Source organism: Molothrus aeneus, chromosome 1, assembly GCF_037042795.1.
Source record: "Molothrus aeneus isolate 106 chromosome 1, BPBGC_Maene_1.0, whole genome shotgun sequence".
In the NCBI taxonomy this organism is placed as follows: domain Eukaryota; kingdom Metazoa; phylum Chordata; class Aves; order Passeriformes; family Icteridae; genus Molothrus; species Molothrus aeneus.
This window is the reverse complement of record NC_089646.1, coordinates 129,225,035-129,238,766: the sequence shown is the minus strand read 5'-3', so window position 1 is coordinate 129,238,766 and position 13,732 is coordinate 129,225,035. Positions and strand designations below refer to the sequence as shown.

At 47.1% G+C, this 13,732-nt stretch overlaps 1 protein-coding gene across 1 annotated transcript in view; it reads right to left on the bottom strand.

The window, feature by feature from the left end:
• NCALD (neurocalcin delta) overlaps window positions 1-11,143 on the bottom strand; it is a 58,636-nt gene extending 47,493 nt beyond the window's left edge. Inside the window, exon 1 of the mRNA XM_066564901.1 lies at window positions 11,001-11,143. The gene's annotated coding sequence lies outside the window, so the exon portion shown is untranslated. The remainder of the gene's footprint in view (window positions 1-11,000) is intronic.
• Between the last annotated feature and the right edge of the window lie 2,589 nt (window positions 11,144-13,732).

Genomic DNA, 13,732 nt, shown 5'->3' with positions numbered 1-13,732 from the left:
TCCTTCCGTGAGCTCACTGGGAGCTAATTGCTCAAGGCTAGTAAGGATTAAAACATATTCAATGACTCTGAAAAACTGTCTTAATGCTAGTCTTCCCAAATCCCCTGTATTATTTGGAGCAATACAAGCACAGTAACTCCTGTTTGCAAGTGAAAAGGGAAAACTTTACACTTTCACACAGTCATGCCCAAGTCTTGCTTTACTAAACCCCACTGTTCAAAAGTTTTCAGCCAGTATCCTCATGCTTTTCAGGACTTTGATGTAAATCTGCATATAATATCAGAGTTGCATATGATGGCTTCCATGTAGCACTAAGTGATCTGTGACCAGACATGACTGGGAAATTCAGGGAAAGTAGAAGACACTTCATGTCTAACAGAGGAAGTAATTAAAATAATCAAACCTACCTGAAAAGCTGCAGGCAAAGAGATAGGCAAATGTTCCCCTGGCTCTCTCAAACCCTTCTGACATTATGCTCCAAGGTCAAAAACATAAAGGTTGAATTCAACAAAACCACAAGTACTGGGAGAAAACTGCATTCAGAAGTGTCCTTTGCTTTTGACCTCTTTCAACCCTGAAGTTTTATGAGGACAGCACCTGGACATCACTTTTCTCTTTGCAGAGTGAAATGTGAAATTCCTGACAGTGCTGTGTGGCAAAGGCAGTGCTGTACGTGGGGCTGGGCAGTCCCTAGGGAGCTGGAGAGTGCATTGTGCAGTGCACAGCATTCACTTCAGGCAAAGGAGGATTTGGGAAACAGATTTTAGGCATGAGACAGCATTAGAAAAGTGGAACATGTTGGTCTCTTGCTGAGAAGGCTAATACAGATAACAATTTACTTATTCTGGAAGAATGGCAGAACAGTAGTGGATACTGACCTATGCATTTTTCATATCTTAAAAATGAATGGTTTGTAAACTAGAAAATAATTAAAAATGAGCCTCACAGGGGAAAGAGTATATACTGAGAAACAACATGAAATCAGCATCAAACCCACTCTTGTAAAGAGTCAGGTCAGCAGTGTACATGATAATGTTTCTCTGTACAAACAGAGGAGTAAAGAGCCTGGTGCTCTGTGGACCAAAGGCTTTTCTTTATCCTTTTTTCCAGCCATGTTCCTCATTTCCTCCACTTTGGTCCTATTAGAACCCCACTGCTGTTTTTGACAGACTGGAGTTGCCAGCCTTTTTGTCATGCTCCAATGGGCTGATTTCCTGGCTGGAGCAAGAGCCTGCAGCTCATGAGCTCTACCTAGACCTGGGCTTCAGAAAAAAACACTTTTCTATTTTAAGGCTCTTTTTTCCTCCCAAGGATTCTCACCCAGTTATGCACAATGACATTTACCACATCACCTGTGACTATGGAGCAAAGGCATGTGGGTGCATTGCCCAGCATGGGGCCAACTGGCACACAAGTTCCCTTGTCTGTGCTATTGAACTCTGCACTCTCCTGAAAACTGACTCTGTGCCATTTGCCCCCTGGAATGGGCCAGTGGGCAGGCTGGGGAGACAGGAACTGATTGGGAGCTGGACTGGGATAGGGACTGCTCTGCAGAGAGAGATTTTGGCTTCTGAGCTCTGGTACTGGGGTTGCCCACTATTTCATTTATTATGGACACAGCCAGTGGCCATAGTACAGACACAGCCAATATCTCAAGAAGCTGGATAGCTTGTCACCTACTTGAATGCTAGTGTAAAAACAAGAAATTATCAAGGCTTGGGGGAAGTAAATGCTTAGCTAGTGTGGGATATTAAGAGGGGATTATGAACTAGACCCCAAGTTCAAGTCATCTGGGACATGCTCTACAAGGGGCCTTGGTCTCAGTGATGAATTTGCTGGGGCTCTGAAGGGGTTTCAGGGCATGTGCACACCAAGGAGCTGGACTGGATGCCAAGGAGGGCCAAATGCCCCCATGGAGCTCAGCCCTTCTACCTCCAAATCCCAGCCTTGGCTGGCTTGACCCTTGCAGCCCAAATGCCAGCCTTGGTGGGCTCAGCCCCCACCTGCACTAAGCACACCTGTTGCTGGGGTTATTGCAAACTCCAGAGAGGGCTGTGGTATGGCCAGTTCAGCTTCTCAGCACCCCACACTTGGACAGCTGCACCTGTTCAGAGGCATCTGACTCATCTGGGCCTGGCCACCTCCGGGTGTGATGCATTCAGCAGGGCTCAGGGGATTCCCACAAAGAGGCACATGCTGCTTGTTCTGGTCAGTTCTGTGTGCATGCAGCAGTGAAGCAGCTCCTCCTCATCCTCCCACCAGGGCCACAGGAGTGATGGCTGATCTCCAGGGAAGGCAGTGAGAATGGGATGCTCCTCTCTCTGCTCCTGCTCAGTGCTTGGGCAGCCAGCCAGCCACAGTGAAGGTGAACTGCTGAGATGTGGTGACAAGAAGCCACTGCCACGAGCATTTAATTTTTAATTCCTCTCAGGGCTTCTTTGCTACCATCCCTCCCTGTAGCCCTAGGGGAAGGCTGCTGGCACCTGTTTCTGGAGCTCACCTTGTTTGTGTTTGGCTGCCTGCCTGACTGTGAGGGGTAAGGGAGCCCTGGTGGGTGCTGTCCGGGAGCCCCTCCAGAGCAGCTGCTTTCCTGGACCAGCAGTCAAGGGTGGGACACACAAGGTGCTTTGAGGGCTGCATCCCACCTCAGTGGGATCTGCCTGCATCACTAGTCCTGGAGCCAGGCTCCATGGGGTTATTTTTCCAAAAGCATCCTTTCCTTCTTCTTCAAAGCAGCATCCACCAGCAAGAGATGCTTCAAGTTGGGCTATAAAAACAATCAACAGCATGAGCACTTGCCCCTGGGAAGCACGGACTTAGGGAGGAATTACTGGGCTTGCCAGTGAAGAAGCAAAATTGACTGAAATACTGAAATATGCCTCACTGCAGACACAGGGGCATGCAGCTGTCCCAGTCAGCCTGCAGATCCCCTCTTCTCCCCACTCAAGTCATTCTTCTGCTTAAAATGTTATTTTGGGAAAGAAATGAATAATGGGAATAGCACTGTAAAGCATGGGGAATTCAGCAAACAAAAGAAAAGCTGCTATTTTTGAGAAAGTCTCAAACTGGTAATTGTGGCCTGTTTTAACTCCTTCTCTCCCAGCTGCCTCCCCGACACCCTGTTTGGGGTGCCATCTGCAAGCCTGGTGGGAGTGGCATGCAGAAGGGTGTGCCTAACTACAGGCTCTTGGAGCAACACCACAGCCTACTAATAACTGGCACATGGTGAACTAATAGTGAAATACTCCTCAATTTCTAATCAGATTCCTTGAATTGAGGCAGGGGTTTCTGCAAAGGTCTCAGTGTCTAACAAAAAGAATGAAAGTCAGGCAAGCAGTCACCCTGCTAGTGCTTCTGTCACCTTCTGCTATCTCTGAAAGAATTGTATTTTTCTAATTGAAGCATCACAAACATTATGTGTCCATGGTGAGTGGAGGGTTCTGACTCTGCACAGCAGCAGAGAACCCTGCCCCAGGCTCTCAGCAAAAACACCATCTCTGCAAGACCTGCCAAGGCTGCAGATCCAGTTAAGCAGTATAAACTCATCTTTAACAAATTCACCAAGAACCCCATGGAGCAGATGTGGAGCATGTTATACTGCTGTTTCATCAGCTCTCACTTTTTCTTGCCGCTGGTGTGGCCAAATCAGCCAGGTCTCTTTGCAGCCCTGGTCAGGGCTGGCATAGCTCTCCTGCCTGCAGCATCCTGTGCCAAGGGAAGGCACAGGTGACATCTGGAGCACTACTGCAGATGGCCCTGCAGTTCCTCCTGACAGAAGCAGCCCTTCTGGGCTAAAACCTAGCAGAAGAGAGGCAAAATAGGAAACAAATTTGGGGGAACCACTGGTCTGATGATACTGGAGGAAGAACAACCGAAGTCTGAGCTCATGTTTTCAGTTCCTAAAGCAATCTTATTCTGCCCAAGTGCTGCTGTGCATGTTGGCCAGGACTCCCATGGATGCCATGGAGGTAGCAGCAGGGACAGGGGATGCCCTCTCACAGGCAATCTCATTTCTGAATTGTCAGAAAGAATTCTCTTTGTTTCATAAAGATGACTCTAAACACTGCTCCCTGGATTTTCCTTTCCAATAGCAGTATGAGAAAATAAATATCTATTTTTTGTTCAGAAAGAGTTCCTCTTTGCATTCCCTCTGACCTTCCCAAGTCCCAACACTTCTGCCTTTCATTGAGTTCTGCTTTTCAGCTTCTACCTTAGTGGTGACAAAGGGGACTTCCTTAGCAGGAGTCATTCAGCTCCTTCATCAGGCCCTGTCAGGAGAGGCAAAGCAAAACCCAAGTGGTCTTTCTGCAGAAGTTCCCACTACCCAGTAACTCAAGAGACCAGAGAGTCCCCACAGACATCAGAGCTGTAAGTGGTTTAATATCATGTGCCATCAAACATCACGTGCCTTGCAATTCACATTGGGGATTTGGATTAAGGAAACCCTTGAACGTGGCAAGGAAGAACTGTGAATTCTGATAATGTTCTCAATTTTTAGCAGTAAAGCAATTGAAAATGAAGGATGAAGTGAAATAATTGAACATGAAAGCTGTGTACTGTGTCAAACCAGCAATAATATTCAAGTGAGAGGAGAACGTGGTTAGACTGAAAGATGTATCCTTGGCCAGCCATAATTTTGCACACTTCTCATCCACATCAGCCTGTGAAATAAAAACACAGGCCACCCTTCTAGTGGGACTGTTTCAGTAGGGTCAGAATGACTTTACATGAAAAGCCTCATACATGATAAACAGCGATGAATAGGATGCTTGATAGACAGGTCCAGAGGACAACAGACAGTGCTTCTGTTGAGATATAATTGCTCTAATTAGACCTGGGCTTGTGAAGATGGCAAAGCTAAAGAGGACTCTGCAATCTTGCTGCCATTCTGCACAAAAGAATACTGTTGTGATAGGAAGCACACAGCAGTTGTGGAAATAATCAACAGCTTTGTGCTCACGTCCCCCTGGCATCTTGGATTTGCAAGCACAACGTGAGCAGAATATTTCTTTAGAGTTAAAGGTTCTCAGGCTGAATTGCTTCATGAAATCTCTTTAAGTGTTATTCAGTTGAAGTTAGACACTTCATATGTGGATCCATTGTGGTTTTGCAGTCCTGGAGGAGACGCAGAAAGATTGTGTGAGGCATGATCAGGAAACCTTGCTGCTCTAGGAGTGAGGGAATTTGCTAAGGAAAGAAGCCAACTTTGACCTTCTTCAGCTTTAACTTGTCTTCTCTTGGGTGATAGCCTGTAACCCACCACCTGATCTGCTTGTCTAATAAAACCTCTCTACAAGTAATGTTGGATGTCTCCAAAAGCTGATCTCTTCTATTCATAATAGTAGAATAAGCATGAAATTATTGCTGTCAAGTAGCAGGCACTGCCCAAGGATTGAGTGTGCAGTGCTCCTCCAGCCCTACTCTGAACCCAGTGCCCAGAAGAGAGAGCAGCCCTGTTAGCCACAGCTACACCACATGGCAGCTAAACAACATCACTGCATCACTGCTAACACAGGCAGAGTATTTCACTCCCCCAACTCCTTCAGACCGCTCCATTTCATGGAGCAAAAAGTCTTGTCTGGCCCGTTCTGCAGATGCCAGAGCTCCCTGCATGGGCAGATGCAGCAGTGCAAGAACATCAGCCTGCCCTGGACACATCCTGCCAGCACATACTCAGTGAGCCCTGCCAAGGGCTCTCCTTCCCCCCTCATCCCATCCCTCCTGGTCCACCATGCCCCTGTGGCTGGACAGCCTGGCTCTGGCCTGCTCCCAAAGCCCATTCTCTTGACAGTGAAATTCAGCACACAGCTAAGAGGCTTTGTGACACATGTGGCAGGTATAAACCTGTCTCAAAGCCTTTCAGCTCCCATGTGCAGACACAGTCAGTTGAAATGCTGCCTCCTGCTCCTTTGCAGTTCCTAAGTAAATGTGCAAAAATGCAGCTGTGATGTTCAGGGACTGCTCATGTCCCACCTGTAAACCAGCACTTGCACTTCAAGCAAGGCTACTTGTCCCTAAAGAGCCAACCTGGCTTACTGCACCCTGTCTTACAGAAATGGCCATCTGCAGTGACACCCTGAAGCTCCTGTCCTATGCTCATATTGCAAATACCAGACATAGGGGGCAGGATGTGCATCACCCAAAATGTGAGTGATGGGACAGACAGACACCTTCCCCAGCACCCAGGCAAAGTGACAGGGCTGGGTGCAGGAAGGTGGCCCTGGGCAGCCATGGGAAATGGTCTTGCTCCTCATCTTCTCTCTCCTCCCACTGCCATCCCTGCTTTGTGCATCATAGGCTTGGTTTCACATAAGGACCTGACCAATGTCCCAACAAGATGATGAGAAAAAAATTGGCCATGGAGATGCTCTCCTAAAAAGTGCAAGTCTCAAACAAAAGCACATGGGATTTGTCAACCAAAGCCCAGCTAAAAAACACAAGACATGTTTGTTTCCAGGTAGTATGTCTATGATAAACCATAGATTACCACAAGAATAAAACACATAGGGATTGACATCAGTGGGCTTTATACAGCTAAAACTTTGCACAACACTATGAACAGGTACTGCAAAAAATAGTGAACTACAAAAGAAGACAAACAGAGCTAAACCAAGACCCACCCTCAGCTATCTTCTGTGAAAGGAGGTGTGGCTGGGAATTTCAGGTGCTGGGCAAATTGAAACCAGCATTTCTGACCAAACTACAAGCTTCTTGGTTTTTCTGCATGTAAATCAGATCCTTACATTATCTCAGTGTCATTTTGTGGCTGAAAGCAATTCAGCAGCTATCAGCACAGACAGTCTGAAATTCAGCAGAACAGAATCTGAGCCCTTCAGCTCGTAATGATTAGATGATTCTGTGGAAATGAATCTTATGAAAAAATGAAGTTAAGCAGAGAGATGACAGTATATGAAGACCACAGAGGGGAGAGGAACTTTACAACTCAGCCTTCACATTTTCCACCTATAGGATTTCAACATTTGCTAAAGTTGTAGTAAGGGCAGCTTCTTCACAGTGCTCCCTCTGGGAAATATCACATTCAGCAATTCCTGAATTACAGTTTCTAATTATATTTTCATACTGTAATGCTGTCTGAAATGCAAATTTGATGACAGAATAATTCAATCCATATAAAATAATTACAAAATTACTGTTTCTCAACCCTCAACTCATACCCCCTGCTATTTAAGAAGATAAATTTAACAGCTACAAAAGTACAGCCAAAACATAGTCCATTTTTTAAACTGTTATCTGACTACAGCTGTCTGTACAGATTTTGGCTCACCATAGAAGATTATTTCTAAAATATGACTATCAAAAACATTCCAGAGTTAGGATTTTTGTTGCTTTAGCTTGGAACCAACAGCCAGGTCAGCTTTTATTTTGCATTCAGAGTACCCTACGTATGGTATCTGTGTTTAATTGGAAAAACAACTGTTGGTTAAAATGCCAAATCTACTGCAGATCAGCTATCATTTAAGCCAGTTGTTCCTAATGTTGATGCAGACATTAAATTAGCACAATGTAATGATTTTTAGCAGAGTGGGAACCAACTTCTGCAATAAGTAATTTAAGATCCTGAAACTCCATACTGAAGCATCAGTTCCCACTGACAACTGCCACCCTCTACAGAGGATTTTATTCCCCCCATAAATATTGCCTCAGCAGTAGCTTGGACCTTTAAAAAGACAGCAGAAATTGCATTCTGTTTGAAAAAATTCAAGGATTAGTGCTCCGCACTGCAAGGGGCTTTTAGGTTTTATTATGATTCTGGCCTAAATTTAGATTGTCATTGCCCATCAGCTCAACCAGATCAAGGTAGAGCACACTGAGTGTGTTGTTATTATTATGAGGCTAGAGGCATCAACAGCTCACATCTGGTTTTGATTTCCCTGCTGTATGCAGTTGTGTGAGAAGTGACTTGAGGAGATCTCAGATGAGACTTTAGCCAAGCTCTTTCCTAAGGTGCAGTGCTCCAGTTCTTTGGGAATTGCTGCTCTGCTCTCCCTTTGCCATGGACAAGGAGTCTGGAGGGAGAGATCATCCCTCCCTCTTGTGTGTGCAAAGGGGGTGACATTTGCAAATGACATGAAGGCTGATGGGAAGTTGGAGGGTCAGTCTAGACTCCCTGAAAGAAGGTGGAGTGTTGCCAAGCCCATGTGTATCTCACATTTTTTCTCTTTATGTCAGAGGATTTCAAGCCCAGGGAAGCTGGCAGTGTCAGCTGTGGCGTCGGGCAGAAGGTGAAGGATGCAGCCACCTTCCCCTCTCGGTGCTGGGAAGGAACCCACAGGCTGTTTGCTCTTTTCTCCTGGTGGGTGCAAGCATGGCAGCTCAGAGAGGGAGGGATGCTTAGCATTACCTTGCCTGACAGCTTCACACACTGCCAAGGTAAACCCGAGTGCTTGTCCAAAGGGTTTGCTACAGAGCTGACCAGTGACAACAAGAGCATGAAATCATCAAGCAGAGGCACACAGCCCCAGGATGACTCTCACACACCATTCCCTTCTCTCCTAAGCAGGGATCTGTGTCACCTCCAGTTGCAGACTCTGGCACTGCCTGTGAGCTGCCTGCCTGCAGCTCATTCCCATCTCAGGGGCAAAATGGGTAGAGCCTGGTGATGGGATGCCAAAAGCCCCCAAAGACTCATCAAGAGGGGACAGAGCTGCCACTCTGCCAGGTAGGACTCATCCAACCTCAGTGGCACTTACCTGCTTCCCCTATGACATTGCCTCTCAGACTTCTTGCAACAGCATGTACAGGACCCTTCTGCTAAAATGTGAAGCAGTTTACCATACTACCTCAGTATCACTAAAGAAAGATATCTCTATTCCATCTGGAGATGAGGAAGGTATTTTTAATGAATGGCTCTTGAGCAAAAGTTGCATCAATTATTTTTCCCCTTACAGGTGGTTTCAAGGCATCAAATGCTACAGGACACTGTATTCAAGCCTAAATGAATGAGCATAAGCCTCAGCCCACACTGAGCCTCATCACTCAAGTTCAGTTTGGGAGGAGACAGCAGCTATACATGGAGTCAAATCCTGCAGACGTGAGGGTGAATGACTTCTCTTGAATGGCAGGTGGCACTCAGCTCAAATCTGTCCCCACACTCCACACCTTGCTCCCTCTGCAGACTTACCTCAGCAGTATAAGCTGGGGAACAAGCAGACCTCAGAGGGTGGTGGGCTGTAGAAACCACCTCCCTGTCTTCCCCTGCTAGCCCATCTCTGCACTCTGGGAGCTCACATGCAGATGGAGGAGGATGAATGCCCTGGGCTGACACACAGCTCCCCACAGCAGCTCAGCCCAGGCAGGTCACTGGGCAGGGACACCCAGAGCCCGCTCACTGCCCGTGGCAAGGCTGCACATGGGCTGCCAACCCCTCCAGCACTGCCAGGCTCCTGCAAACCTGGGCAAAACTCACCTGTGAGGAGCCAGGAGAGATTCCCCATGCACTGGTGCTGTGGCATCAGGTGAAGAATTTAATAAAGACCATTTGAAATATTTCACCCCCCCAACAAAAATGTCTTAGGGCATCAGTGGAATCGGAAAGGATTGATGAGATAACACCAAATGAAATGGTTTAGATGTTTCAGATGTTTCAGCATTTATCCTTGTTCTCTGCTAAGAATGCCAAATGCAGTGAAATCCAGAGCACTAAGCCATAACTTCCTTAGAGAAGTGCCTTCAGTTTTAATATCTGTCTTGGCTCTCTTTCTTTTCTCTCTTTCTCTAAGAAACAATTACTTAGGCTGCATTTGATAACATGAGAATAATTGTTGTAGATTTTTTTTAATCTTTTACTGCTCTGTGTTTTAAATTGTCTTGTAGCTCCACACTGTTTTAGACCAGCAGCTGCTTTAGAGAATCATTACCATTATCGATAAACCCTTTGAACTTTGGGAGGAAGGGAATAGGAGTGTATAATTAGAGAAGATAAGAAAGATCTAACACACTTTTCCAGGAAACAACACACATGATGCTTCAGCTGTAATCTGTTCTAAAACAAATCTATATGTTCCCACACAAACAAACTCAGCCTGTGGCACTAAACTTCAGGAGCTCTGGGATAGCCTTCCCCACAACAGCCACCTCAGAGTAAGTGCAATACAGAAACAGACACAAACTCCCTCTTGTTTGTACAAAAAGACCCAAATAGCATTTCATTTTTCAATCACTGTGGTGATTGAAAAATCATGCTGCTCATGCTGCAGTTCTTTTTTTAGCTATTCTAACTGATCTCAATGCACAACAGAAAAAAAAAAAAGAGAGAGAGAGAATAAACAAGCCCTGTGTGTGTGTGTGCGCGCTTGTGAGAAAAAGGGTAAAAGCCTGTGTTGCAGCAACGCTGCTCTCTTGGCATATTTCAGACAATTTTTCAGGAAGCTTTTGATTCTTTCCTCTGTACATACCATGCAGTCAAGAGTGCCGCGTGCCCCAGGAGAGTGGCAGAAAGCCCGGGGAGCGCGCAGGGTGCAGGGACCCCGCGTGAACAAAGATGATTTAAATGCTGAACTTTGAGAGTTGGATTTTAAGCTGTTCCTGGCTGCATTGGCTGCTGGCTTCCCCCTCACTGGACACACTGGGTACAAACCCGCCTGAACAGGGCAGAGTTAAAAAACAACACATTCCAGCCGAGGTATAAAAAACACAGTGCCTAAACATCATTTCTTTTAACTCCCGAATGCATTAGCCTAGGATTACTCACGTTCATTTATATTCCTAAAGTGTCAAATGAGAGCGATATCATTTTATTCTCCTTTCATGGATCATTAATCTATATTTAACTCCGTTTTGCCGTCTACAGACAGAATTAGTAACTGGAAGCCGCTTTGCATTTATCTGATAGCGCTGGATTTGTTCATCAAGGCAAACTTCCAGCCAAAACAAACAAGTGAAAAAAAAATATCAGTCACTGATACAAGCTGCTTTCTATTCTATTTTTTTTTTTAAGGAAAATAATCCAAACCTGATGAGAACATAAAGCAAACGGTTACCTCACACTGCAGAAATGCAAGTTTTTAATAGTCCATGCTCCGGCAGCCCCCGGGATTGAGCAGCAGCGGCGGCGGCGGTGGCGGGGATGACTCCAGCATCCAGCGGGCTCCGTCTCTCCCGGCTCTGCCGGCGCGGCCGGGGCCGCAGGCTCAGCCCCCCTGACGTCAGGCGGCCGTCACACGGCCCGGCCCGGCCCGGCCCGGCCCGGGGAGCCGCGGTTGCCCTGGCAACGCCAGCCCTGCTCCGAAATGATTTCCATAGGTCATCTGTCACACTGCGCGCACGCCGCAGCCAGCGCGGGCGCCCGGACAAGCCAAACACCGCGGGCTCGCTGGAGCTGCCCGCGCCGGCTGCTCCCTTAACCCTGTCCCTGTGGGAACACGCGCCGCTCCTCCTCTTCCTCCTGCATCCCCAGCCTCCCGCGGGAAAACAGACATTATACACCTGGTATAATGGGGCACAAAAGCTGCCCTGCGAGGGTGCTGGGGCACCTCAGCGACACGCTGGCTAGCTAAAATTAGGGTCTTTCGAAATGACACACAGCTGAAGTTGTATTCATAGCCACAGTGACACATGCTTGGTCACCCACACTGTGCCCAGATTCGGGCGAGGCAGCAGCGGTTCTGCGGTAGTGATGAGGGCAGCAGCTGTGCAGGGCTGGCCCCAGAGCTGCCTGGCCTCAGTACCTGGTCCCTCTGCTAGCCTGCATGTGATGCTTCTCCAGCTGCTCCCAGAAAAACATCGTGGGAAAGGGGACAAAGCAGCGCGTGCCTCCATCTGATTCTGACTCACCTGTGCAGCCTTCTCCTGCAGGAAGAGACACAAGACCAGTGTCTCAAATTTCCTTGTAACTCTAGCTAAAATCCACTCCTTCCTCCTAATTTCCTTTTTTCCTCTCTCTCTCTCTCTCTCTCTCTCTCTCCACCTTACCAGAGCCCCACCACACATGCACACGCCAGGAGTAGGACACAGAAGATGCTGGAGAAGGGAAAGACTTTCACCTGTGGGAAGCAGGGAAGAAAGACAAAGTGTCAGCAACAAGAAAATGCTTCTGAGCTCATCAGGTCTGCATGAGTGCATAGTGAGGTGGAAAGAAAACTGAACAGCAGATCTCAGAAGGTTGTGGTCAGTGACACAAGGTCTAGTTGGAGGCCTGTAGCTCATGGTGTTCCCCAAGGCTCAATACTGTGTCTAGTATCATCTAACTGATCCATCAATGAATGAAACAAAGGGGCAGATGCCTCCTCAGCAAGTTCACTGATGGCACAAAGCTGGGAGGAGCAGCCAATACCCCACAGAGCTGTGCAGCCCTTCAGAAGGACGTGGGCAGGCTGGAGATGGGCAGAGAACCATCTGAAACCCAACAAAGGCAAATGCAGATCCTGCACCTGGTGAGGAACCCAGGGACCACCAGTACAGGATGGGGGCTGAGCTGCTGGGAACAGCTCTGCAGAGAAGGTCCTGGTGGACAACAAAATGTCCATGAGCCAGCAGGGTGCCCTTGTGGCCAAGAAGGCCAAAGGCATCCTGGGGTGATACGAAGAGCATGGCCAGCAGGTCCAGTGAGGTGATCCTGCCCCTCTACTCAGCTCTAGTGAGACCACATCTGGAGTTCTCTGTCCAGTTCTGGGCTCCTCAGTGCAAGAGAGACAAGGAACTCCTGGAATAGGTCCAATGAAGGGACACAAAGATGATTAGGGGACTGGAACAGCTCAGTTTTGAGGAATGGCTGAGGGAGCTGGGCCTGTACAGCCTGTAGAAGGGACCTTATCAATGTCTATCAGTATCTGAAGGGAGGGTATCAAAAGGATGCAGCCAGGCTCCTCCTGGTGTTGCCAGGTCATAGGACAAGAGGCAATGGCAGAAACTGGTGCATAGAAAGTTCCACCTGAACATGAGGAAAAGCTTCTTTATTCTGAGAGTGACAGAGCACTGCAACAGGCTGCCCATAAAGATTGTGGAGCCTCTTTCTCTGCAGCTATTTAAAAGCTTTTTGGACACAATCCTGAGTAGTGTGCTCTGGGGAGCCCTGCTTGAGCAGGGAAGTTGAACTAGATGACCTTCAGTGGTCCTTTCTAATCATTCTGTGAGCCTGGGATCAACAACAGCCAAGGCTGGTTTACACAGCATTTACTGAGTAGGGCACCTCCAGCACAGCTCACCAACAACCTCTCCAGCACCAGCACTGCCCTGGAGCTTTCCTGGGCAGCTGGTATTAGGGGGCAAAGCCCTCTGAGATCCTGAGCTGCCCCTGGGCCTCGGGGCAAAGCAGTGAAGAGAGCACAAAGAGTTATTACAATAGAGTAAGGCAGCCCCCACTGTCTAAAACTCATGCCATAAAAAGAAGATATTCACAATTAGCTAGGAAACCTGTGACTGTTTAACAAAACAAGAATAATGTGATGAATTTTAAAAACCCACTGATTACTACATGTGTTGCACATAATCCCACATATTAATCCAATATAGAAGGCTGACACTTCATGTCAACACCCACCAATAAAATTGTATCATAACTTACAGATGTATTCTTTCACTTAATGGCAATGCTTGTACAATACTACATAAAATTTGGGTTTGCAGTTTAAAAAGCTATCTTTCAACACTATGTAGTGCATTTCTTTCTATTGGTCTGACAAAAATGCATGCACCTGAGAGATTTTAATGGTTCTTAATTCTTATAAAAGCCTTTTCAGAAAAGGGGACAATACAAGACATGCATTTTGATGGT